The 27,233-nt window shown below is 36.7% G+C and overlaps 1 long non-coding RNA gene across 3 annotated transcripts in view; it reads left to right on the top strand.

Moving 5' to 3' along the window:
- Nucleotides 1-1,742: 1,742 nt before the first annotated feature.
- LOC135293346 (uncharacterized) overlaps nt 1,743-27,233 on the top strand; it is a 50,017-nt gene continuing 24,526 nt past the window's right edge. Inside the window, exon 1 of one of the 3 annotated variants that reach the window (XR_010355429.1) lies at nt 1,743-1,991. This is a non-coding gene — a long non-coding RNA (uncharacterized LOC135293346). The remainder of the gene's footprint in view (nt 1,992-27,233) is intronic. The other 2 variants (XR_010355428.1, XR_010355427.1) reach the window with 2 other exon arrangements.

Here is a 27,233-nt window from a genome sequence, read left to right as displayed (position 1 = left end):
ACCAGTGCAGAGAAAAATAAAAGTGACCTTTAGTCATTTCATAATAAGAGCTCATTCCAGTTTAATATTTGTTAAAATGTGATTAAATCACAGCAGAGGCTCAGAATGAGTGCTTTATTATGACTGCTGTGGTGAAGATGAGTTGCCTAAGTTAACAGAGCCATTCCATAAAGGTTTATGAGTGATATTGGCTTTATGGGGTTTTGGCTGGGTCTGAGCATCAGAATCTTAAGTTTTAGTTTGAGCCAGCTCATGGGAAAGCCTGCTCCAGGAAAGCGTTGTGGCTGGTGCAAGAAAAATAAGAACTAAGCTGGCCTAAGTTTTCAGAACAAGTTATCTTAGAAAAATTCATTGTTAGAAGTGGGAAGCTGCATAAAAAGCCAAACCCAAAGTCAGTCATTTATGATTAACATTCCCAACTATATAAATAAATATATGTATATTCAATTAGGTAAGTAACAGTAGTAATTAACTTTTAACAATATTATCATGATACTATGAATAATATTAGAAAGCTTGGTGCTTTGGAGATATCAGCTGAAGCACACTCCTATATCTGCACGATAGCTCCTGCCATATGCCTCCCACTGCTGCACTAATAAAACCTCAAAACCAACCAACCAACCAAAAAACTCCACAAAAAATAAAAATAAAAGTTGTTAATTGAACAAAGTACCAATACTTGTTTGTATCAACAGTTTTTGTTTATAAAATCCTCATCTTTTAACATTGGGGGCATGCATATGGCTGCTGGCAAAAATTATTTAGGTTGGCATGTTCACACCTGTCAACTGTTTCTAATTCATTTTTGAATCTACGTAAAGGTAGGCAATTACATCATTAGAGCAGTGAATATTCCTTAACTGGATTCAAATGTCTTTATGCCTTCCAGACAAAAGGGATCACAGACAGTACTTCTGTTTCCATAACAAAAGATAAACTTGCACAAATGCATTTCCTAGCCGGTCAGAATACTCCTTTATGGCAAGCATTCATTTCAAATTAGGGCTGACTCAATGTGTACCTCTTGTTTTAAAAGTCACATCACAAAAAGGGGAATTGTTTTATGTGGTCAAATTCTAGTTAGGCCTCTGGTTTTATTAATGTGTAAGAAAATTGCCTAAACTATGTGGAACCTGCTTTACAGTCTCATTTCCATACCTTTGGCAATAAGAATACCATTTTATCCAGGGAAGTGTCTGTGCCAAGAGAGACTAATGTACTTCCAGATGACAAGGGTAAAATGTACCTGCTCTACACAAACATTGCACCTGTATCATAGAGATACAAATGGTCCCAGCACGTGTAAGGCAGCAGAGCATCTGGAGTGTCCCATTAGAAATGGATGTTTCTTAGGACCTAAAAAGTTAGAACAAGAAAAAGGGAATGTTTATTTTTAATGAGTGATTTTGTTTACAGGGTGAAAATATCCTTTATTTATGTCAGTATTTTGATATTCTGCTAATATCAGTAAAAAACACTCCTATACCTGCCATATTTTAGGCAGGTCTTAGGCTGGCATCAATAAATGAATTTTAATGAAATATTTATAGCAGGATGCTCTGCCTGAAATGGAGTAACATAACTCAAACAAAGCTGAATTGCAAAACTACCAGTGGTGGGTGGAGAAGGGGGCATCATGCTGCTTTTGGTGTTGAATAATGCTGAAACCAGCCTGACTCATCAATCCCAAAATTAAACATCTTCATAGTGAGGTGGAGGTGGAATTGACTTGGTAATGTATCCAACAAAGAAGCAAACAAGTGACACTACCAATAATTTATCTAAAGCTGCTGAGCTGACACAGCTGGTCTGGAGACATCTCAGAATCAAACACTTCATATTAGGAAAGCTCAGCCACACTTTTTAATGGCAGGGTCTTCTAACATACTATTTTGTGGAGTGATGTGGAAATTCCTGCTTTGAGCGAGGATGCCCCTCAAGGTTACTCCTCAAGACTGAGTGAAAGAGACCCAGTGTCGTTGGTATCTGTAAGTAACAACAATCTCTACTTATTTTTTTTTCTAGCTTTGATATAATTGTTTTAATATAATTGCTTCAACATTGGCTTATAATGCACTGCCAGTAGCTATACCTTATATACTGTATAGTAAAGTGATCTGATTAAGGTCTGTTAGTCTAATTATTATAATAATAAATAATTTATATTTGTATAAATATAGTTAGTTTGTCATCCATAATGGAGGGACAGAGTTGTATAGAGGCTCAATTACACATTTTGAATCCTTTGGACTCTAACTGTTTACAAAGTCTGGAGCTGAGCCTGGATCCAGCTTCACCTAGACTCTCCTCTGAGGAGTTTAGAAAGCAAGGACATCTTTTCTGCCCTTCATAACACAGTGAGAGGACTTCCTAAAAAACTTTGAAGCTCCCATTGTGCCTTTGAAAATACGTTAACTAAATTCCTTGCTACAGCTGTGAGTGGATATTAACTGCACACCCTCCCTCACTGAACTTTGTGGAGCCACTTACAGTCAGAGAGTTTAGCTGACAGAGGTAATTGGTGCTGGTATTCTGCCACTCCATATTATGCCTTTAGTCAATCACAGTGTCCTGAATGCTGCAAATAAAGCCACAAGTCACAGCAGCTGCTCTGACAATGAGGGGATGTGCCTGCTCTCCCTCCTATGGACGTCATGCTGAATAACCTCATCATCCAGCCTAACAGGGTGGGGTCTTTCCATCACTGCCAGCTTCTCTTAGCAGGTCTGTCTGTTCCCAGAAGTGTATCATAACCAGGGAGTTATTAAGATAGATTAATCTCTCACCATCTTTATATTACTGCTATCAAACTGTAAGCAGTCCTAACTACTTTATTTCTTAGGCAGCCCTCTGAGGTCTAGACAGAAAACTTCACAAAAGACAAAGCTAATAAAATGGATTGGATCCCTCCTGGGGATTTTTTTGATCTGTCAAAATTCAGTAAATGCAGATGATGGATGATAAATACAAACCTAAAAAAGGTTTGCAGAAGGAAAAAGTGGTATATTTATTTAGCAAAGATATAAATGTTAATGAATTTTGCTGCATGGAAGCATTATCTACCATGGGTGGTTAGGGCTCAGGCTTGCACAACTAAAAGTGATAAATGAGACCCAGCTACAAAATAATTGTTGGGTTATGAGTGTCCCTAGAATCCTTGTATAGGTTTGACAATTTTAAATCTATCTCAATTTCTTATTAAATAATATATATACATGAGAAGGTAGAGAGTAAACCCACACAACAGTCTTTAAATAAAAGCTATTCTTACTTGTCATCTGTGACAATGAACTCACTGCTTTCATAGAAGAGGTAAGTTAAACTCTACCATGACTGTTTCATTTAGATACAACTTTCCTTTATCAGTCTAAACCTCAGATTTTCTGTACATGTAGGGTACAGTTTAGGTACCTTAATAATCTTTCAGTGGAAGTATCAAAGAACTGTTTTCTTTGTAAGACCACAAGTGGATTTTTATTGCTATCACTCCCATATCTACTGTTACCAAACACTGAGTGGGCTTAACCAAATACTATAAAATACCAGCTGGGGTTAACTACATAAAATAGGGGAATTGTAGAGATGTGGCAAGGCTGTGTTAGTTGCTTTATGCCAATTAGTACTGTAGTCATTGAGTATTCATTGGATAGGTCTGCACAATATTTCTCGATTTTTGAAATCTGATTTTTCTTTAAATTATCCATATTTTGGAAGAATCCTACCTTTTATTTTAAAAAACCCCTGAAACAATTATCGCCTTTCCTGACACTTATGAGGCAGAAGTATTTTAACTTTCATGTGATATTCAAAAAGAAAGTTAAACTGCATCTTTCATCTCATGAGAGAATCTGGTTATTGATGATGAAATTATTTGCCTACTTCAAATATAAAGTTGTGGGTTTTTTTCCAGTGCAGCCTGGTCTAGTTTTAAAATAGTGTTCCTTTTGATGTGCTCTCTTAAAAGGGCTTTTTAGTACTGCTAGAGCTGGAGAACACCTCATCCCTGGGGTATTGATCTGGCAGGAAGCATAATGCCAGCTAATACCACCTGTGAGACTATGGTTTATAATTTTATATCTGTTTGACTTAACATGCTAGAGCAGGAGAAGGATCCAAGTCAAGCTAAAAGACTGCATTACTGGTAAATATAAGCTGGAGAGCCAAGACAGCCTGGATCTCTTTACAAACATTATGCTGTTTCCTGGCTTTGAGATCCGGTGGTAAATTCAGAGACATGGCATGAGTAGAAAGCTTTCTAAGATTTAAATGTATGTATCTTATCCTGCAGAGAGTGAACTCATTTGTAGTAAATGAAAGCCCATTGGCAGAGAAATGACATTACAGTCTGTTTGCTATGGAGTGCCACCTTGGCAAATAAAACCCCTGCACAGGACAGTCTCTTCCTAAGCCAACCCCATCACAGAATTCAGGCACTTACTCACTTATCTCTCCCAATTACAAATTTTTAAGATTAAGACTTGCATTTTTAGTGACAGCAGTTATGCCTTATATGAAGCTTTTTTGTACTGACATCTCTAGCCTCAATCCATAATGTGAATAGAGTCAAATTTATTAATTCTTTGTTATTTAACAGCTGTGCTATGGTTCTCAAGCTCCTTCAAGTGAAGCCACATTCATTTGTCAAAACTGGGACTGAGTAAATTAAAATAGAAAATGCAAATAGTTAACAGCTGAGACCAGAAAAATCCTCAGTCTTTCCTGTGCCCTTCTCACAATGTGTACCATAGTCATGTTTTGTTAAACTGAAAAACTGCTTCAGCTTCACCTTTCTGTCTCCATGACCTAGAGACAATGAGAGTCAGCATCGTGACATTTCCATATTTAAAACTCTTAGCACATACTAGAAAGAAACATTTTTCCTCCCTAGTTAATGAACAATGGGACAGAAAATCAGAGAGACTGTAAGCATTATCACTAACAGAAATAAGAGAAATATATTTTTAAAAACGCTAGGAAAACAGAATTAATTTTCTGTACATTTTGCGGTTGAATTTTGATCCAGTTTATCCAATCCTCTAAATAAATACATTGCTTTGGATCATTATCCACTTGGGAGAATGCCATAAAAATGTACCACTAGTTGACTTAGAGAAAGGAAAATATTACAAATTATAAATTGAGCACAGCTGGGCAATATCCTAGTGGGAGCAATTATTTTGGCATTATAAAATGCAGGAGATTACAAACCCTGAAATGAAGAAAAACAATGACCTTTCTTCACCAGAAAAGTATTGTTCAGTAAGTCTTGCTGTGAGATGGGTGGTAACACAAATTGATATATCGTGTTGCAAACACCATAATTAATGTGAGTGACACCTTAGACTTCAGGTAGTGTTAAAGATGTTCTGTCCTGTAGAGGATGGTAACTGAGAGTGGGGCTTTGAATGAATATTTTGCTCCAGGCATCACCTTTATAAGTACAATTTCCTCATCACACAGCCTCTCATACACCTCTTTTATGCTTTCAATCACCGTCATCAGAGACTAGCAATGGTGCCAAGGGGGATATATCATGTTAGCTCAGAAGCTTATCATCTGATATATCCCAATATGCGGGATATATTAAACAGTTTTCTATCTTTAGAAAAAAAAAAAAAATTTGTGAATATTTTTTCTTCTTTATTTTGTAAATTATTAAGGAAGATGAAAAATAGTGTAATAAGTACTGTTTATGGTGATTTAATGTTACTAGTCTACTTAAACTAGTGTTACTAAAAACCTGTCATATCAAAAGCCAAGCATGACTGCATACAGCACTGTCATTTCCTTTCTGTAGTGTATGCTTCCATTTATTCATAAAGTATCTCAGATTGCCTCCATAGATATATTCCAGCAAAATGCAGTGGAGATGTGAGTACTTAGGCTATTTGTGTTGCTTCTCATTTTTTTAATAATCTCTACTGTGACATAGCTTGGATAAGAACTAATTCACTTCTAAGCTGTATTACGTAAAAACGAACAAAGTTTTATGGAAACTCTCACAAAAATTTTAGTTTAACACTGGAGAGGAAAACCTTAAGAGGAAATATTACTCTATGGTTCGTAGACATGGAAAAATCTCAAATATGTTGAATCTTAAGCAATTTTTGGTACACAACATTCAATCCTCCTAAGACCTGACAGATAATGAATTTGGGCCCTGGCTAATAGTCAATCCACCTGCTTTTTGTCATTGCCTGGAAGGCTAAATGCCAAAATACAGTATGTCTGAATGCGCTTTTGATAGCAATCCTTATCAAGTATCACATGTTTGGATACAGGAAATTATTCCAGGCTAGAAATGCACTAGAAACCAGACATAGATAAAATATTTCTACACACAGGTTCTCGAAGAGTTAGTCATGATGGGGATGACACTGCTTAGGTTGGGAGTGTGTGAATGTGTGTGTAATACTGTAGTGAAATTAGCAAGCAACTAATTGAAAGAGTTGTTTTATACCCCCTTTTCAAACCAAGTTGTTTTGAAGCAAATGTTCCCATGGCTCAGGAAGAGGTACCAAACATCACCTCTTAGATAGAACTACCTGGCAATGTTCCTCAAACCCCACAGTTTGCAGAGTCCAGTAATGAGTCCTGAGATGAAACATGGAGTATGCAGTAAGTATATAGAGTATGGGGCTGGAACTGCTGTAAGATTTTAATATTTTAAAATATAAATTCAGTGATACTGTATGCCACCTTTCAGAGTTTTTTGAATGCTGCTGCCACTAAAGTAAATGTTTTAGTAGACATTTTTGTCAATTCTATGCCTTTAATTCCCACTCTCATTTCCAACCTTTCCTTCCAGCTCCCAGGCAGTAGATTGAAGCTGCCAGTAGAAACTGCAAGCAGAGGAACTAGGGATGAGAGGGATTTCCTGCATTTCATTCTCAAATAAATAGTATACATTCATATAAGAAATAAAGGAAGAAGAAATCACTGAATTCTACAACACAGGGCAGGGTATTTTATGCTGAAGTTTGGGAAATCCATTATATAACTTGTCTAGACACTCTGAGCCAGTGAGTTTCTCTGTGCAGGATAGACTGCATTCCATATCCAGAGACAGAACCTTTCACATTTTGGGTCTTATTTCTTTGTGTCCCATTAAATCTGTCATAAAAGTGTGTCATGGTTTAACATCACAATGAACTTCTCTTGCTGAGAGCCTGGCTAGCAACAAGGGGTTTTTGCTATAGTACTTCCTAAAACATTGAACTCAAATTTACATACAACAGTTTAAAGGTATTTCCATTTCCTTCACCCCTGGTAGCTTTGGATCAGGCTGTCACAATTAATTGCTAAACAGCAAGAACAGTTATAAATTTGACCTAATGCATTCAAATCAAATCTGCTGTTATCTCAAACCCCTCAGGCCCCATGTTGGGCACCAAAAAGGTTTAAGCCAGCTCATAACTAAGCCTCACACAGCCACTTGCTCACTCTCCTCTGGCTGGAAGGGGGAGAGAATAAGAAGTGTAAAAGTGTAAAAGTGAGGAAGCTCATGGGAGACCCACAGGAAAAAGCCACACATGCAAGCAAAGAAAAGAAGGAAATTCATTTCCACTTTCCATGGGCAGGCAGGGCTCAGCCATCCCCAGGCTTGCCTGGCTCCATTAGATGTGGTGTTGACTTGGGAATACAAAATCTATCACTCCCAATTCTTCCCCCCTTCTCCTTCTTCCCCCAGCTCAATAAAGGCCTGGTCTCTGTGCTAAGACTGCTCAACAGTAACTAAAACATCCCTGTAATGGCAACACTATTTTCAGCACAATCCAAAGCAACCCCATAGAAGCTTCTGTGAAGCAAATTAAGTCTCTCACTACCAAAACCACCTCAAAGACACAGCCTGAATATTCCCATGGAAATGTGTCCTCCTGTCTCTTCCTTCAGTGACCTTCAGTCAATTCATGAGGGTGTTTATAGACCAAACGCAGTGTAGGGCAGAAGGTACTTCTAGAACAGGAAACTGTTCTTAAAACCCTCTAAAAGGACTGCCCCATACCCTTTGGTTGCTTTTCCTTGGAAGAGAAATAAGTGGGCTTGTGTTTCCCAGTGTTAGCACACAGGCTGGCAAGGTTAGCATGTACTTCTGAGCCTTTCCTCTTGCCTCAGGGAATTCAACTTGTTCTATTTCTCCTGCCAAATACGGCACTTACAAGGCTGGAGTTGGGGAAGGAAGACTGCTGGAGGAATGGGAACAGGGAGAGAAAGGGACCCAGTAGTTCGGACTCATCTTTCTACATGTCTCCTGTTCAGAAGGGGTGTGGTAAAATAACATATTTGGAGGGGAATAAAAACAACCAAAAAAGGAAGCTGATTCCTCTGCGCTATTTTTTTTTTTTTATTTATTCATTCTCACTTTTTCTCCTTCCATCCCCACAGAAGGGATGAAAGGAAAAAACAGCTGGACTATGCAATTACTTATGTCCTCTCTTTTGGCATGGCAGAACCACTCACTTGCTCTCAAAGTAGGTTTTTGATTTTATGAGAGCCTTTGGCAATCACCAGCTCTGTCCCTGAGGCTCAGAGCAAAATCTGCAAATGACTTTCAACTTTGGCTCCTGCAAGATTGGGAAGGTGCCTTCAGTTGTTTGCCCTACACTTTTTCACAGGAATGGGGTAATATTGTGGAAGGATGAAGGAAGCAAATTATTGAATGGAAAAGGGTGAAAAAACCATCCAAAACAAGTCCAACTCAGTTCAGGGACAAGACAAAGATTTCTAATTTAAGTGTACTGAATCACTTTGAGCTACTCAGAGAATTTGTTTGGCTCTACGGACAGCCTTTAGAAAGATTGGGTTATACCCCATGTTTCCTGACAGTATGATGCCTAGCATATATATTATTTCTTAATTACTTAAGCACACTCAATAAAGCTAATTTTAATAATAGCTTTTATGAATGCCACTGTTCTTGTTCAGGTTTACATCAATGAACTGAAAGAAATTGGACAACAGTGACTACAGATAAACTGGCTTGTGTGCTTCAGATGACTGGAGGTTCTGGAAGTGTCTTCAATTTCTCTCTTAATATTCTTAAAGTTTCTTAAAAGAAACTTTTGTTATCTGCCAAAATATATTACATTGGTTGGTTGGATGATTGACCAAATGTATTGCAATCTTGATTCTTTTTACTATCTCCTTCCTTCCTTCCTTCCTTCCTTCCTTCCTTCCTTCCTTCCTTCCTTCCTTCCTTCCTTCCTTCCTTCCTTCCTTCCTTCCTTCCTTCCTTCCTTCCTTCCTTCCTTCCTTCCTTCCTTCCTTCCTTCCTTCCTTCCTTCCTTCCTTCCTTCCTTCCTTCCTTCCTTCCTTCCTTCCTTCCTTCCTTCCTTCCTTCCTTCCTTCCTTCCTTCCTTCCTTCCTTCCTTCCTTCCTTCCTTCCTTCCTTCCTTCCTTCCTTCCTTCCTTCCTTCCTTTTCTAAAAACAAAAATTATGAATATTATTTTGCTTATTTTTATAATTTCTTTTTTTACTGCATAGAAGATAGTGCATACATAGACATACTTTTCTGGGTAACTGCTTCTCTTAGCAAACTCTTCATTGCTGATTAGTCTGTTCTATTTTCAGTTCTGTGAACTGAAGGTGAATATGTGCAAGGGATAGAATATGCTTTTTCTTCTTCTGGGTGTGGAGATCAGCTGCAGTGCTGCTTCTTAATAACACACAGAGAGTCCTCTAAACCACCTACAGTAACCCAGAAAGGATCAAAAGCAGTCAATTTCCCACTCCTATAACATTATGCTGTTTCCAGAAATTCTTTATACTGGAAAGCTGAGATCATAGGGGATCTAATGATCTCTGGCTACTGTAGAGCAGGGAAGAACTGAAATCCCAGCTCTGTGCTGAAACTTGTTACCCATAACCTGTTCATGCCAGGCAGGGCTGACACAAGGCAGTGCAAGAGGAAGATGTGAGCTGAGGGAAGGGAACCCCTGGAATTGTATGTGCATCCCAATGAGCAGTTATGTGACTTGAGGTTTGATGGGCAGGTAAGTATCAAAGGCAATATTATCTCAATGCAATCTTCATTGTTTTCTGAGAGGCTTTTGCTGACTTTCAACACAGTGATATGTCTGCTTGGAACTGAACCACAGTGAGGGGACATGGAGTTCCTTGAGCCATCATGGGGAGGGTATTATGGATGCAGTGGTAGTGTGTGCACACTTCAGTGGGTTAAGTTCCAATTTACAATAACGTTAGCTGGGCTCTTTTTCCATTTTTCAACCCAGGCTACTGCATGGAGACCAGGAACCAATCAGAAGGAGCAGTTTAGGGAAGGGGAAAAAAAAAGAAAAAAAAGAGGGAGGGGGAGATAGACATTTGGTTGATAATGATTGTGGAAATGAACCTGAATAGTAGGATCCTCAAGTAGCGCATTTTCAATGCTGTCAATGGCAGTGAAAATAAGAGCAGAAATACCAGCAAGGAAAATGAGCAAATGCAAGAAAGAGCTAAGAAGGGAGACAGGCTGAAAGAGCATTTACAAAAAGAGTTTTATTGGTTAGTAAATTCATTATCTACTGGGCATGGGTGAGTATTACTAATGATATTGATGAGTTGTTTTTTTTTAAATACTGAGTTGAATTGCAATCACCAAGACATTATTACTTTACCTAATGTGAATAAGCCATATTCCTTTCCCATTAATTCTACAAAAATCAGCAGGCATCTAAATCAAATAATAATGAATTGGGATCAAGGATTTTCACTTAGAGTGCTGTTCACATGTTAGGGCCATTTTGATTGGGGTTTTTTTGTAGGTTACACTAGGAAAGAGAACCTATTCTAGACGTCACAGGTTTTCTTGTGCTCATACTAATTGGACTACAATTCAAACTGGAGATACTTGATTAAAAAACTCACTGAATATATCCCCTTTTCTGTATGTATGACTTACATAAGCTCTGCCTTAGAAAAATCAAGCAGTTGTGCAGAAGACATGAAAGATTTATGCAGAAACATTCTACATATTGGAATTTTTTTAAAATAAAAACTGCTGAGGGTATGTAGCAAGGGACGATGAACTAAAAACTAGAAAAAATAAATAAAAAGATTGCCAGCAAAAGCCAAGCCAATAACAGGAGAAAAGAAAGAAGGCATATGCATTTTCCTGCACTGTTGAATTAGTTGTGTTAAAGTTACTGTCACATGAAATCCCTCTAATGGAACCTGCTTATACATCCTCCTGCTTTACCTCATTTCTGACTCTATCTATAAACTCTCTGGGACTTGTTTTGTGTTTGCATTTTGTGTTTGTACAGAGCTCACAAATTGGAAAAATTCTTAGTGGGGACTCCTAGAAGATAGTGCAAAACGGAATGAAAATTATTGGTGATAATAATGAATAAAATAATGAATAATAATAATAAGTTTAAACATTAGAACACTTGGTGAAATAACTTGGTTACATTTAAAAAGTACAGCAGACTCGTTTCTTTTACACATGATTTTCCAGAACACCATCATCCCTAAAGAACAGTCGAGAAGATCAGGTAAGACTATATTATATGAGCAACTCTCCCCATTTGTCATCCTAGAAACTTCCAAGTGAAAAAAAATCCTCCAACCATAACAGAACTTAACAACACAGATGAAACATCCCTCACATAAGCACGGTACATGTAAACATATGCAAATTATTTCTACAGCCATGTCTATACCATTTTATGCAATCAGTTTTGTGACCAGCTTTCAAGATGTCCTGAGGGTGATTTACTAAACAGAAACTAGTGAACATGTGGACAGGGGTCCCTTAATTAGCAAAACCTGAAACAGCTAAACTTATTTACAACAGTGCAATGTGATGTCAAAGACCTCTCTTCTAAACTGTGTGGAAAGATTACAATCCAGTAACTGCAGAACAGGTAATTTTATAAGTAAAAAGCCCTGTGAAATCCAATATTTGAGACTCTTAAAATGTTATCTACTGAGCGACAATGAAGCTATAATCAGGAGACACTATCTAAGGAATTAGGGTCTCCAGATCTTTATAGAGTAAATACAGACAGAATCAGCCCTAGGTTGTTTCAGGGACTAAGAAAAAAAATCAATTTTTCAAGTAAAAGCTATTGTTTATTTTCTGTGTGTCAGGTTTCTGATCTCTGTTAGTAGATAAATCCTTTGGTCAGCAGCACTGGCCTGTGCATCACAGGAACACATTAACAGTAAATAGGACCTTCCAGCTCTTCAATCTGGGCAGCAGGGAAGACTGAGATATATAGTACATAAAGACAGGCAAAAAATTAAAGAAAGAGAGATGGCTGATCCTACTTATGACGAATGTTTATAGCTCCTATTTCATTTTTCTACTTGACCTGTGATCTCTCTTTTAAAGTTTCTATCTCTAGGCCAAATAAAACCATAATTCAGAAATTGTATGAATGATGGTATCTTAACTTTAGTTACATAAAAGCTCACTTATATGTCTAAAATCAGTTAAAATGGATTTTCAAAGTCTATTTAATTTACTGAAGTCCTAGAGCATTTTTCAATCCATTTAACTGTCTCATCAGATTCATATGCACTGTGTATTTATAGTATGCAAATGATCCAGTGAAATCCTCTTATAAAGGCTCACTTTTCTTGCTTTTTAACTAATTTTTGTTACTGGAACTTTCATTTTATTCACCATGATGCATGCATGAATATCTTAATTGCTCTTAAGTTTGAAAAATGATAATGCAGTTTCCCTTTTTTTTTTTTTTTTTTTTTTTGGTGAGGTTGTTGTCTGTTTTCCTGTTCTTTCTTTACTTTCTTTTGAGGACCAGAAAACTAGTCAGACTTCAAAACATGTTGTGAAAATTGGCAGGAAAACAAGAAATTCCAGATCAAAGACTAGCACATTCAAGACTAAATATAGTTCCAAGCAGAGCAGAAGGCAGTAAGTTCCAGCATCTCTGCTGATATGGTCACTGCAGTGGAACTGCACTTCTCAATCATTTAATTTCAAAAGACTCATGTTTGATTTTCAAATAAATTTCAGGGTTTTAATTACTGCAGATATTCATGGCATCTTCTAACATCATCATTAGGGCATGAATACTTTTATTTCATGCTGTAATCTAGCATAACTCTGTATTAGACTGAGCCATGAGCTACACATTTCACTTACTTTCCAGTCTTTGTTGTAATCATGCAGGCTTGAGCAGGGGCAGACTATCAAAATATTAACTATTTCTACCCTCCTCTTATTTTTGAATGCAGAATTTCTTCTGATTTGTCCTATTTGCAATCCCCTTTTTTTGTCTTTAGCATTTCCTTCAGTGAAAAAGGCAGTTCCATGAGCATCACATTTTTGTGTGACTGATTTCCCAAGGATTCTGTGTTTAAAACCTTTTAAAACCTGCTTAGTAGCCCATACTGTTGTTTTTTTAATTTGTCACTATTGACACTAAATGTGCTCTCTCCTCTACCTGGACACATATTCTTACAAAGCTTCTAAATCTTAATATAACAGAGACTTACACCTGGTAGGAACTGGCTGATGCATCCAGCTCCAAAGCTAACACAGAGATAGTTTATTTCCTGGGAAAATACATTAGAAAATACAAATGTATGTTGTCCTCAAGTCCAGATTGTTCTCATTTTTCATTACAAATGTAAAAATAGCCAGAATGTACACATACACAAAAAAATTACGCGTATTGCCTTGCCTTACTTGTGCAGACCAGTCCTGTTTCATTTTTTACCCCATCACATGGATCCTCCAGACCTTACCATCAGTCAAAGGACCTCCATGAGGAAGCAGCAGTGATATACAGCTCAGATACTATGCCCACCTCATGTTAACAGCCAGCCAGCCAGCCTGGTTGCTGAGAAATTAATTACTCTTTGGAAAGACAGTGGATAATCTTAGATTTGAGCCATTATGTTATTCTTAGAGTAATTTCCTAAAAGAAACAGAGACCACAGATGCCTTTCCATTCCCTGGCAGTGGCCTGCAAAGTCCATCTCCAGAGCAGTGGTGTAGGAATCCAGCTCCCTCAGTGGATTGTGTTAGTCAACTGCTATGAACATAAAGCTGCATTTCACTCCCATGCTTATAAGGTTTCCCCCTGCTGTGCTCTGATTGCTTCAGCTTTTTGGCATAACTCAGCACGACCTGCCAGATGGCTCACTCACAAAGGGAATTCTCTTTCAGATCGCTTCTGGAATTTTCCCAATGACAACGTCTTTTTGCTCTGGATATTTCTGGGCTCTTCATCTAGTTTAAATGCAAAAATCCCCACTGCTAATGCACATCTCTTCATTTATGCTCTTTCCACCAAAAATTCAAAAATGCAACATTTTACAGCATTCAGGTTATACAAGTAAATAGCACGATTGTGTCTCATAGTCAGTTACTAGGAGTTTCTTTTGAAAGGATTACCCATAATCTCAAAACGTTAAAAAAAAATTCAGGTAATTTGCAGTGAATTCCATGTAGAGTTATGTACATAAATGTGGAGTTATCTATGTGAACAATTGGAGGCTGAGAAAATGTTCTTTACCCGTAAATCTGTTTCTTCAGAGACAATAAATCCATTTTTTTCTAGCAAACTTTACTAAATACTTTGACTTCTACATAATGTGGGTCTGCTTTTCCTTAGAACTCATCTTCTTCTCAAGACTCTTTGACATTTTCTTCTCTTTGAAAAATCCCAGTGCTCTTTGTGTTTTGTAGATGTTCTTTCATTATTGAAAAGAGACATCTCAGTTTCTTGTGAATAGTTTTTTGGGCCACAGGGAATATTAAATTTGTACACTGCCATCTATTTGGAAAGTACTTCTCTTACAGTTGTGCAATTTAGGTTTCAGTCTCAAAATAAGGATTTTGTAAGTTTCTTATATTTTTTTCTTCTTTCTCATGTAATTGTTTAGGGCGGTTTTTGTGTGCAGATATAAATCACAGCTTTGCTGTTTACTTGGAAAATCCTTTTGTCTGAGCGTTATTTCTCTAGTATTCCCAAAATTCTCTTGGGTTTCCATTCAAAGTTACACTCCTTTTTTATATTATAGAAACTAAATCAGGCTGATCATAAATTTTGGAAGAAACCCAAAACAGTTTCTTCTGCTGGCTGTTTTGGCCCACCAGATGAAGTAAAAGTTTCTTTTTCTGCTGGAAGACAAAGAATACTGGATTTAGTTTGTGGTTGTGAGGATAAGTAATCTGAATGTAGTAGTCTGATGTTGTGACCACACTGAGCAATATCACAACTAGTAAAGATATTAAGAAGGAATAGTACCTCAAAAATGTCTAAAAGACAGACTTGGAGTCCACTTCTTCTTTGATAAGTCTGTAAATGTGATGGACCCAAATAAATTTTTGTAAAATTTCTTATTTTTCAAAGGATATCTTCCATTTTCTCTTTCAAATTGCTCCTTTGCAATACATCTCATTGATCTTTCATAAAATTCACATTTGATTTTTTTAGGTACTTATTCTTTCTAGGAGAGATACATCATTAAATGATTGGGAGATGAGAAAGATCAAAAAGTAAATTAACACTTAGATTAAAGTTCTGCAGATCAATAGCACTGTCTGAATTGTCTCAGTTTTAACAAATAATAATATTAATAATTTCTCTCTAACCACATATCTAGCAACAAAGAATTGAAGTGGAAATTACTCTTTCAAGAAAAGCAGTAATAATAATGTCTGCCAGTCATAAATGAGGTTTAAGCTCACAGAAATCTGAGTGAGTTCTTAATCTTTAACTGTTACAGGGCTACTATGAGATTTCCTATAACATTTTTAATATATATTAACTATTTTCTTTTTTGTACTATCAAATCATCACTCCACCTAAAGGAACTTACTTTTCCAGAACAAACACTTATTTCTTATTCTCCTTACTAAAGGAAAATGAACACCAACCCCCAAACTAAAATAAGACTTCAGGAATTGCAAATGAATGCCTTTGGAAATTCCATTTGAAAATAGTTGCCTTTTTTCACCATTTTCCTTGGCAGGCAGGTATCGCGGCAGTTTCCAGCTGGGCTATGCCCGGTGGGCTGCCGTGGCCAGGATAACTCAGGGAGGCTCAGCACAGCGACCAAGCTCCCAAGCAGTTCCCAGCTGCAGGCAACCTAAGCAAGCTACAGTGATTTCAGCTCTCAGTCATTATCAGCTCTTTGTGATTTCAGCTCTTTATCTTGCTGGTGCCGCAGGAGCAGACGCAGGGAGAGAGAGGAGAAAAGCTGTATAAGGTTCCGCAAGAATTCTTTATTGGTGTCCCCCACAAAGGTTCTCCGTGACAGCTCTTCTCCTGAACCAGGCAGAAGTAGGGGTTTTTATACCTTACAGGGGTTTTGGAAATTGTCCAATAGTAAGGGTCAGGGGAAAGTGACCTATGGGCTTACAGAGAGATAAGCAGGGTCTGAAAGGCGGAAGAGAGGGGCTTCTAAGGCCCAGCCATCATGATTTGGCCTTTCCTAGCTCAGGCTTCTGACCTCCAAGGAGGCCTTGCAAGCCCTGGGCCTGCTACAGACAAGGGCACCAGCAGATGCCATAGCAAAGACTTTTAAATGTAGACTGCTTTTACCTGCATGCTGTGCAGTCTGCTGCTCTCCTGTTCCAACTGTTGGGAACTTCAACTTCCATCCATTGGGTCTTTGTTTCAAAACCATGGTTGGGGCACTCTCTGGAATACTCCACAAGTCCTGTGAGGCTTTCTTTTCTTCAGGGAGTTCGCTGGGAACACAAACCTTTTGCTCAAGGAGCCAGGAATGGTGTCAGTGGAGTAAAAGATAATATTTTCTCTTTATTGTCTTATAGATGCAGAACTACTTGAAAAGGTCTGACTCATCCCTGGAATAGCATAGAATCACAAAATCAGAGAATGGTTTGGGTTGGCAGGAGCTTGAAATATCCTCTAGTGTCAATCCTTCTGCCGTGGTCAGGGACAACTTTCACTAGATCAGGTTGCCCAAAACCCTGGTCAAGCTCAAAACCCCATCCTGAAACCCAGTGATGGGGCACCAACCACTTCTCTGGGCAACGAGTTCCAGTGTTTCACCACCCTCACAGTCAAGAATTTCTTCCTAAAATTCAACTTAAACTATTTTCTTCTGGTTTAAAGTTATTCCCTCTTGTTCTATTGCCACCTTCCCGTGTAAAATGTCCTTCTCTCTCTCTTGTAGCCCTTTTTGGATGCTGGAATGGATGCTAAACCCTACCCAGACCCTTCTGTTCTCCAGGCTGAACAACTCCAGCCCTCTAGGCTGTCCCCAGAGGAGAGATATTCCAGCCCTATGATAGTTTTTGCACTCCCCCCCAGGACCCACTCCAATAAGTCATCCAGGTTTTATTGCAATTTTCAGGCTGTATACCAGACTTAACCAGGAAAACCAACAAATTTTTGATTTAAGCATCTAAGCAACCATAAGACAGCAAACCACCCCCCCCAAAAAAACCCAAAAAAACCCCAAAACCTGTCCACTCAATTCAGAATGTGTTTTTCTTTCTTTAGACTCTTCGATTCAGATTTTTTTTTTAATTTTCCAGAATAAGTTAGAAGAGCTGAGAGCAGTAAATATACACAGAAAAAAATACTACAATTAGGAAAATATTGGGGAGACAGAGTAGCAGAATAATTTATTGTTCTTTGTACCTAAAATTTACATTGTGAAGACGTGTTCACTTGCCCATACATACAACTATTCTTACGGAGGTACAGGCCATTTGAGCAAATACCCAGACAGATATGTTCACAAAACTGATTTAAATTAGCATGATTGATAAAAGGACTTTATCCTTATGTCGAGTTTTAAAAATTATATTTTTCATCTGTACAGCCTTGTGCCTTTAAATATAGGAAGAAGTTTAGATAAGATTTGGGGTAGGGGAGGGTATGAATTGAAAGGGGCACACAAAAATAATTCTGTCTGTATAAGCCTGGAAATCACATTCACTCCTGCTCTAAAGAGACACCAGAGATTAAAATGTGATCCATCACAGAAGCACAGAAATAAATTATACATATGGCTGCTCTCAGTGTGAATATCCATATTTACATGCACAAAAGAACAGTCATCTGCTAATAAGAGTACTTGTCACTTGTCATTAATCTATCCCAAAAGCTTGTACACTCCTATCATGAGGAGTGAAGCGTATATTGTAAGTTTGGGGACTAATAGTACACGACCAGGCTCAGCTCAGATTCAGACATGAAGCTGTTCTGCCTAAGTTCCAAGCCAAGCAGAAGGTGGGTGAGCCACTTTCCTGCAGCCCCAACTTTGAAGCAAGATGTTCTGCTTCTCAAACTTCACAAGCTACAAAAGTTAACCTTGGCTCCAGGTTGGTTTGAAGGATATGCAAGGTGACCTCCTGTCCTCAAGAAAGAGGCTAAGGAAGTGCTGTCAGGTTTCCCAGTCTAGACATGATGCCAACACCTCCTCTTTGGATCTGTCTCCCTGAATCTGATTTGACACAGGAGACCTTTTTTGAGTTTAGTATGCCAAAGAAAGTACATTAAATGATAGCATAAGCTTTGCCATATGTCTTTGATAAGTACTTAGATTATGTTTGTTCTTCTAAATGGCAGCATGACAGCTCTCAATGGGCATGCTAGGCTAAATAATCAATTGTATCCTCAAGTTAAGTCATCACCAACTAGCAAATTAAAAAAGAAAGTGTCCAACCTTGATTTTATGCTATTATTCTAGTGTGCCAGATATTCAAGATAATTTCATTTCATTTTCTAGCCCTCCGCTACACTGACTGTACTATAAGAAATTGTTTTCTTATTTTGCATCACTAGAATGCTTTTTTCATAACCAGTAATTTTTTGCCTTTATCAATCAAAAGATTGACTATGATCACACCAATAACTGCAGCTTAAAGAATTTCATTAGTGATCAGGTTCCAAATGAAATAGTTCTTTTTAGTATAACCTTCAGTGCACTGAAGGTGTCATTGATTTTGTATCAAATACATTTATCTCCACAAATTATTGATAACTTTCCCTTGTAACTAATAAGAAGTGTTTTCTCCATTATTTGGATATTTCCAAGTGGATATTTCTCCATTATAGGTGTTGCTGTGTCTGGATAAAACTGTCCCAAGTTTAGAAAATGTATTTACATGCCCAGTAATAGGAGAGGGTGGTGATATTGGTGTTAGTGTTTGGATTAAACATAAACAACACCAGGAAAAATTCAAAGTAATTCCACTCCATCTGAGAATGTAAGGAGTAGAATTCATACCAAAGAGCAGTCTAAAAATGACACTATTCCAATTCAGTTTTTTACAATATCTCATACATTTTTTACCTGTACAGTCACTAATTATACAAAATGAAGAAAACATTTTTGAAAAAAATTAATAAATCAGTATTTTTCTATATACTTTATCCAGATAGGACATAGCATAGCCTGACTCCTTGCAAAAATTAACAAATTGTTATTGTTGTTCTTATAATATATGCAATACTGTCACTGAAAAAATGAGAGGCTTAGTTATAGCAGGAGCAAGGGCCAATAAAATTTCACCTTGTAGATCTGCTATTGTACTTTGCCTATCTATTTGAGGCTCTCTGACAGTTTTTTCTTGTGCTTTAGTGAAAATCTGGAGTTCAGTCTTTAAGGAAAAAGTAATATATTAATCTATTCTGCTAGCAAGCCTTTCTAAAATCTAAATATGTGTCTCTGTTGAATACTTGATCTATGAACATAATATTTTACCAGCTCAGGAGAGAAAAATATTGACTGATCCCCCTGGCCATTGAACTATGTAGCATATAAATACAAATATTTTGTTCTGGAAAAATCCATCTTAGACCAGCTCCTGGATTTCCTTTTTTCAATAAATGTAAGCTCCTTTCTCTTCCTATTTAATCTTTTCTTCAACTCACTTTTCTATAAATTGGTCATCTTTCACAGTACTTCAGCATTAATTATTATACCTCTTTCTTCCCACTATATATCCAGAAAAGAAAACACTGTAGAAGACTCACTATAGCTCTCTAATTAAGACTGAATCAAGGATTTAGCTTCATTGTTATGTATGAAAAGACAGCATGTGTGTTGCTGAGCACAGAACAAATTTTCTGATCATTTGTATGTAAATCCCTTAATTAGTTTATGAGGACAAATAATTAAAAATAGTGCCTTTAAGAAATTTAACACCTGCTGTACCTTCCTGCCCCACAGCTTTCCTCAGCACCAGGCCCCTGTCCATGGAACCACTGTGCCAAAGCTGGTCCCAAACAGGAGCTGCTGAGCCTCAGGACACCCCACCCCAGCCCCATTTCCTCCTGCCTCTTCAAAAGATGGTGCAGGTTTTGTTAGTACATGCTTGGTTTTGATCACCATGTTCTTCAGCCTCTGTGGATGGGTGGGAGCTGCACAAACCCAGCTAATCAATAGTTATCTGGGTGAGGAAAAACAAATAAGTGAGGAAAGTTTTGAAAAAGTGTCTCAAGGTATTTATTGCTACACAATATTGACAAAGACCCGCTGGGAAGCTAAATCTGCCAATCAAACTAATTGGATTTAGCAGGAAATGATGGATTGAAGATGTATGAAAATAACCACCAGTGTGACTGAAAAATGAAATGCCAAATAAATTTACAATAGCAGCCGTATCTAGTATATCAGCCTCCTGTCTCCCTAACCTGTGGCAGAGAGAATAAATCATAAATTTTGGGCTCTCCTGCCAAGATAGAAACATTAATCACATACAGTATGCAGGCCCTGCTTGAATAAATGTAACTTCTGACATAATTTTTGGCAAAACCTGCAAAATTGTGTATGCCAGAATTAGGTTTGTAACCAATATTCATTCTTGTCATAGAAAGCATATCACATAAAATTATGTTAAAGTGCTCTGTCAATCAAATAACCCACTTTTGTAATATCTCAGAATTTTTTTTCTGCTGCTTCTTTACCATGCTGTTGCATATTTTAATGTGTTCAGAGCAAGGGAATATCTTAGTATAATTATGAAGCTAATTTTATTATAAAATTTTAATTATAAATTTTAATGTGGCAACCATCACATATTTTTATGTTGAGTTCCTTGCAGAGATTCATTAGAGCAACCCTAATTATTACACATTCTTTTCATTTTCATTAGAAATCTGAAAAGAGAGACATAATTGTTTCTTTCTGAGAAAATCTGTTGTTCAACAAGGTTTGAAGATTTAGTCTAAAAACAGTGCTTTTTGTTCATTCTTTTTGTATCCAGGCCAGTAGGCGCTGATTCCTTAGCAGTAGTTTGGGATCAGTATTGGTATCACAAATAATTTTTTCTGAGTTTAGAACACAGAACGCTTTCAGTCTGAAGACTTTTGGTTCCTGGTTTTTGTTTTGTTTTGTTATTTTTTTGTTTTTTCCCATCAGCATTCTTTGATTTCCATACAGTACAAGAAAACTTTTAGTGTTTGACTTCATTAACCCAGAGCAAGTAAATAGTTCAAGCAAGCATTACAGATGCATATTTGCTAGCTTTCCACTGAGTTAATATTTCTTTTACTTTTCAAGACCTTCTGTATTCCACTGCAAAAGAAACTTCCCAAATGTCTGGCAGAACACTAAGCTGTTCACTGAACTGTCATACCACAAAATGTTTCTGGATAAAAGTGTACCCTCTTACCACAGCAACCTTAAAACTGACTTTCATAGATCTGCTGAGAACTCATGATGATTTTCAGAAAAAAACCTAATTTTTAAACTGTAACGTACTCGTTGGCAACTCAAGGCTGCAGAACATTTCTATTAAGTTTTTGAAAAAAATATTATCCTTGATAATATAATCAGGTATATATTTTACATATATTGCATGTAAATCATGTTGTCTCACAGAAAAACAATTAAGAATCTTGTGTACTATCATGTAGTCAAGGTTAGTAATACAGGGATGGGACACAGCAGATGTGTCTAGCAATTGTATAGGTGCATACTGCATATATTGTGCTATGTGCAGCATGCATCTATAATACAATATCCATGAAGTCTGTATTTATACATACAGCATATGCTGTGTATGGAGTGAATAACCATTGCATATATAGTATCTATACATTAGTGAATTATTTCAGACATTGGAATAGCTTCCTAGAGGAGTGGTGGAATGCCCTTCCCTGGAAATGTGGATGTGACTTTGGGGATATGGTTTAGTGGTGAACATGTTGGTGCTGGGTTAATGGTCAGACTTGATGATCTTAGAGTTCTTTTAAAACTTTAATGATTCTATGCTTTCATATCTAATAATGATATTTAGTAATGCCCAATGCATATGCTGTAAGCATTTATACACATTCTACTTAAATAAATCTTTCTGTTTCCTTCTTTTCCTGAAAGTAGGAACAGATGGAAATAACCAAATCAAATCAAAGCAAACCAACAACAAACACACCAGCATTACACCCATACCCACTGTCAGGAGCAATAAAGTAACTCCAGTGTGGACTTTTGTGATTACATTCAGACTTAAAAAGCAGCAACTCTAAATGATGGCACTGTGAATGTTACCATATCTTTAGTGAAACACACAGGTTATAATGTGTACACAGTATTTGAATGTTGTGATTTGTATAGTTGTTATTGATCATATCACCAAAGTTATAATAAATTAAATGTCAGAGAAGGGGAAAACATTCATAACATTGCTCTTGAATTTAGTTCCTTACTGTATCAATCCTCTGGCACTCTGGTGGTATCAGAATGGTCAGCTGTGATTGCCTGTGTAAGACCTACAGTTCTCTTAATGGATATAAAAGCAACAATAACAGTAATGAATGCTTCAAGAAAATAATTCTAGTCCATAGGCTAGGTTGTCACCCAAATTACTGTCAGTTCAGCTGCTGCTCTGTAAGGTGGCAGGATAGTCAAACATCAGTGACAGCCAAAAAGGATCAGCTATTCTTGCACTTGTCTCTGCTCTTCTCCACATGCTTGAAAGAACTTAAGAACATGTTCTACTCCTCTTGAAATGAGTGCATCTAAATTTTCCCTGTCATGCATCAGATTTTTTTTCCCCTCTACTTGAATGGTCAGATTCTGTAACTGCAATAAGATCAGAGAGACAGTAAACCACAAGCAAATGTGCTTTATATTTAGTGGGACAGATGGTCTCAATTACCATATCTTGTTTCTTGTGCCCTATATTTTCCACTTACCCTGTTAGACCTTTCATATATTTCTAATGAGAAAATTGGGTAGATTTAAAATTTTATTTTAAGGATTTTTTTAAAGCATTGGTTTAATAGTGCATAGTGCATCTGAATTTAAATTATTTTTCTAGGAAGAAAGCCAATATGAGACAAAGCCATTTTTCCAGAAGAGAAATGGAAAATACTGCTGTGTAACAACTTAGTATGTTACTGCGTTGTGGTTTAACCTCAGCTGGCAACTAAGTCATGTAGCCACTCACTCATCCTCCCACAGTGGGATGGGAGGGAGAATTTAAAGAGTAACAGGAGATGCATGGGTTGAAGCAAAGACAGGCTAGTAGGAAAAACAAAAAAAAAAAAAAAGGAATACATGCTCCACTTCCCATGGGCAGGCAGGTGTTCAGCCACCTCCAGGACAACAGGGCTCCATTATGCACACTGGTGACATGGGAAGACAAATGCCATAACTCTGGATATTCCTTCCTTTATTTTTCTCCCCTCAGCTCTACAAGCTAGTCATGGTCACGTGCTTGGAGATATCCCTGTGGCCAGGTGGGAACAGGTCTCCCAGCTGGGAGCTCTCCCAGCTTCCCAAGCCTGCTCACTGCTGAGGTGGGGGGAGAAGCAGATAAAGGCTTTGACTCTCTGCAAGTTAATACTTAAAATAGCAATAACAAAAATATTATTTTTGTTTATCATCACCTATCATCAACACCATTCTCAGCCCAAAACAAAAGCACAGCTGCATAAAACCTGTTGTGAAGAAAATTAACTCTCTCCCAACCAAAACCTGTATATGCTGTTATTGAAGGAAGTTTAGTCTTGGGTTAAACCAGATTTTCACTCTACAGTCAAATATCTTAAGATTTGGAATGGAGCATAGTCAGTTCCAGGTAAGAAAATGAATTTTCTCTCTAGATGCTTTAAAGTTCCATAGCAATTGAGAAGCTCTAATTGATTATAGAACAATAGCTTCACTAATGGCTTCAGAAAGGGTATTTCCAAGCTTTATACGTGTGTGTGTTTGTATTCTGTACAGCACTGTTTTTCCAAAAGCATTTTCACTGAGTCTAGTCCACAAAAAATTACATTAGCATTGCATTTATTAGCATTAGATGGCATGCCATTATTATAAGTGGTCAGAATAATAACACCAGAGCCTGGAAATGATGCTGGTCTACCCAGGTGGAAATTGAAGCCAGTTGAGATTTGCAATGGACTCTGTGGTATCACAGTTCTTCCTGTTCTAAATCATTTAACATTGGCTCACTTAAGAAAAAAAAAAAATCTTGTATCCTCATTAAAATATTGTGATAAATATGGAATTATAATTTTCAAATAACAAGGAATGTAAAAGGTGATGTAATTATGAGAGTCTACTATTGGAAAAGTTTATGCAAAAGTCATTAAATAACTGTTTAAAACAAAATCATAGATCAACTTGAAAAACAAATATATTCCTGACTTTGAATCCTGTTTTAGCCTCATTTAGTTTATTTGCTGAAAACTAATGTAATTTCTAGGCTACTACAATTCTGTATTTTAAATACAGTATATGTAAAATAACACAAAATCTGTTCAGTTTTTTTTTTTTAATTGCAGAAAATTTTGCGGCTTACCACCACTTTTTATGTTTGGTTTTCAATCATGAACAATGATGCATCTAGCTTCATCAAAGGGAGCAAATAGTTCTACTTGTTAATTTATCAACAGGAAAAACATACTAGTGGCATGAAAGGGATTGCTTAATGAATAAGGAAGTGTTTCAGAAATCTTTAATTGCAGGAACTCATACCAAATACTCATAAAAATATTTACAAGCTTCTGTTGTTAATAATCACATCTCTTTGGTGGATGGTTGGTTTTTTGGGTTTTTCAAGTCTCTTCAGAAATTCCCTATATTTTTTCTTATTTATATCATTAGGGTTGAATGCTGCTGTATTTCCCAGTGTGCCAGATGGTTGGAGAAATGAAGATACAATCACCTCTCTTGAAATTTACATAAAAATGAATGTACTGACATCAAATTAAAATCAAAGGGAAAAAAAACTCACAATGACCTTGATGAATGTGAAAAAGGGAGAGAGATGAGGAAAAAATCCCAGCAACTGATGTAAGAGGAACTGTAAAAAATCTCCTACTGTTTTAAGTATGTTAATTCATGACTTTTTTATTTTTATTTTCAGCTTTTTATTGCTTGAGGAGTTATGCATTCATTCTGTAGATATAACCCTTCAGTTAAAATATTAAGGAAACAGGTATTCTCTTTCTTTTCCTTCAATTTGTTATTATGCTGCGGTTATGACCTTCCCCAAATTTATTGTAATACAGGTTTCACAGAACTTGTCTTCATTTTGAATTAATTGAGTTAGAATGTTTTTGAAGGATGCATAGAACCTATCCAGAGATGTGCTCTATTATAGTTTAGTACCATTCAATATTTAATAGCTTCTGCATTTCAGAAGTTTTCTTCAGAGGATAAAGATTAGAGTTCAGGGAATGAAAGAGAATATAGAAACTCTCAGTTTCAAGCCACACAGTCAGAAAAATCTGCTAACTATAATTACCAGTAGTCATTATTGCAGAGAATTTAAGGACTCTTCATGAAATGATCCAAATAGTAACTAAAGGCCAATTCTGAAGGAATACTTATTATTACTGCTGTTATTACATAATTAAACATAAAAAGTATGGCCCATTGTGTACAACTCAAAGACAATTTTTGAGTCTAAAAAAAAAAACTTTGAAGTCAAGTAATTTTTTTTCCCAATTCTTAGCATTTTATTGATGACCAAGCATAGTATAGCTAGTCATGTCTCCAGATTGGTAGTCTGAATTGAGAGGCCCAGAACTCCTTATAGATCTGATGGATATCTTCTTGCAGCATCTAAAACCTGAATATAAAGCAGATCTCAGCCTAACCAATTTTTTCCTAAAGAAAAAAATTCCTTCTGTTTTTTACTTCACTATTAGAGGAGCTGCAGAGATATAAACTAAAGGTGGTTTGCTAAAGGTTATGTTTCTTTGCTGTTTTTTGCACATGAATAAAATGAGAAGGCTGCAGTTTCCAGTCAATCAATGTTTGATGAAATAGCAACACTTTAAAAAGTTCAGCTTAACAGTTGCAACCTTTCACTTGAAATATGGCATTTTTTTGCCACCTTGTTGAAAGTTCATAACAACTTTTGAAGACAGTAAGAAAATTACAGGTAATTTTAAATCCTAGGCTTCATTTGACAGCTCCATGCTTTAGGATTCAACTTTTTTTCTTTTTTTTTTTCCCCTGTAGACAGTACATTCTCTGTGAATTCACTAGTTCTAGACCTGACACTTATTCATTGCATTGCTCTCCTTCAATTATATACTTGGCAATTGCTCATACTCAGCCTTGGAAATGGGAGACATTGTGTGAGTGCAAATAAATGTAAGCTAGGAAATTAAGGTTATCTTTTATGGCTTTTAAAGTACATGTAATAGATTCTTTATCTTCCCACTGGACAGTCAACATCTCATTTGGAGCAAAAAACTCCCCAAAATGCTACATTTCCCATTTGAAGCATCATTGAAGGGAAGCAGAGATGGGACATAACAGTTACCTCATCAGTGGCTCATCAGCTTTAAATTTGGCTCTCAGAGAGGCCACTATATATATTTCAGAATAATGCCAAATGCCAAGAGTGCCAAAGGGAACTATTTTTAATGTACTCATAGTTCTTTTGCCTTCTGTGAGCCTGGTTTATGCCCACAAACATGATAGATTTTGATTTTGTTTTGGGTTTTTTGGTTTTTTTCTTTCAAATATAAGATTGTTAACTACTAAAAATTATTATTTTTAATAATAATTGTAAAATAATTGTCCAATAAACATTTTTCATATGGAAAAAAACCACGCAATCTATAATATATTGTGATAATTACTAGACATAATATACTAAAGGATTACTTTTTATTTTTTCTATTAATATTGTCTTTAGTCTCATTAAATCTTCCTTACTTTTTTCCTCAGAAAGCAAAAAGTAAGTACAATAAAATGAACATTAAGAAGCTTCAATGCTAATGGCCATAATATATTCTAATCAACAACTTTAGCAATACATTTGTCCAAGTTTAAGATAGTGAGCAAAGTTGTTTAT

Source organism: Passer domesticus, chromosome 2 (assembly GCF_036417665.1).
Source record: "Passer domesticus isolate bPasDom1 chromosome 2, bPasDom1.hap1, whole genome shotgun sequence".
Lineage (NCBI taxonomy): Eukaryota > Metazoa > Chordata > Aves > Passeriformes > Passeridae > Passer > Passer domesticus.
This window is presented reverse-complemented; position numbering and strand designations above follow the sequence as displayed.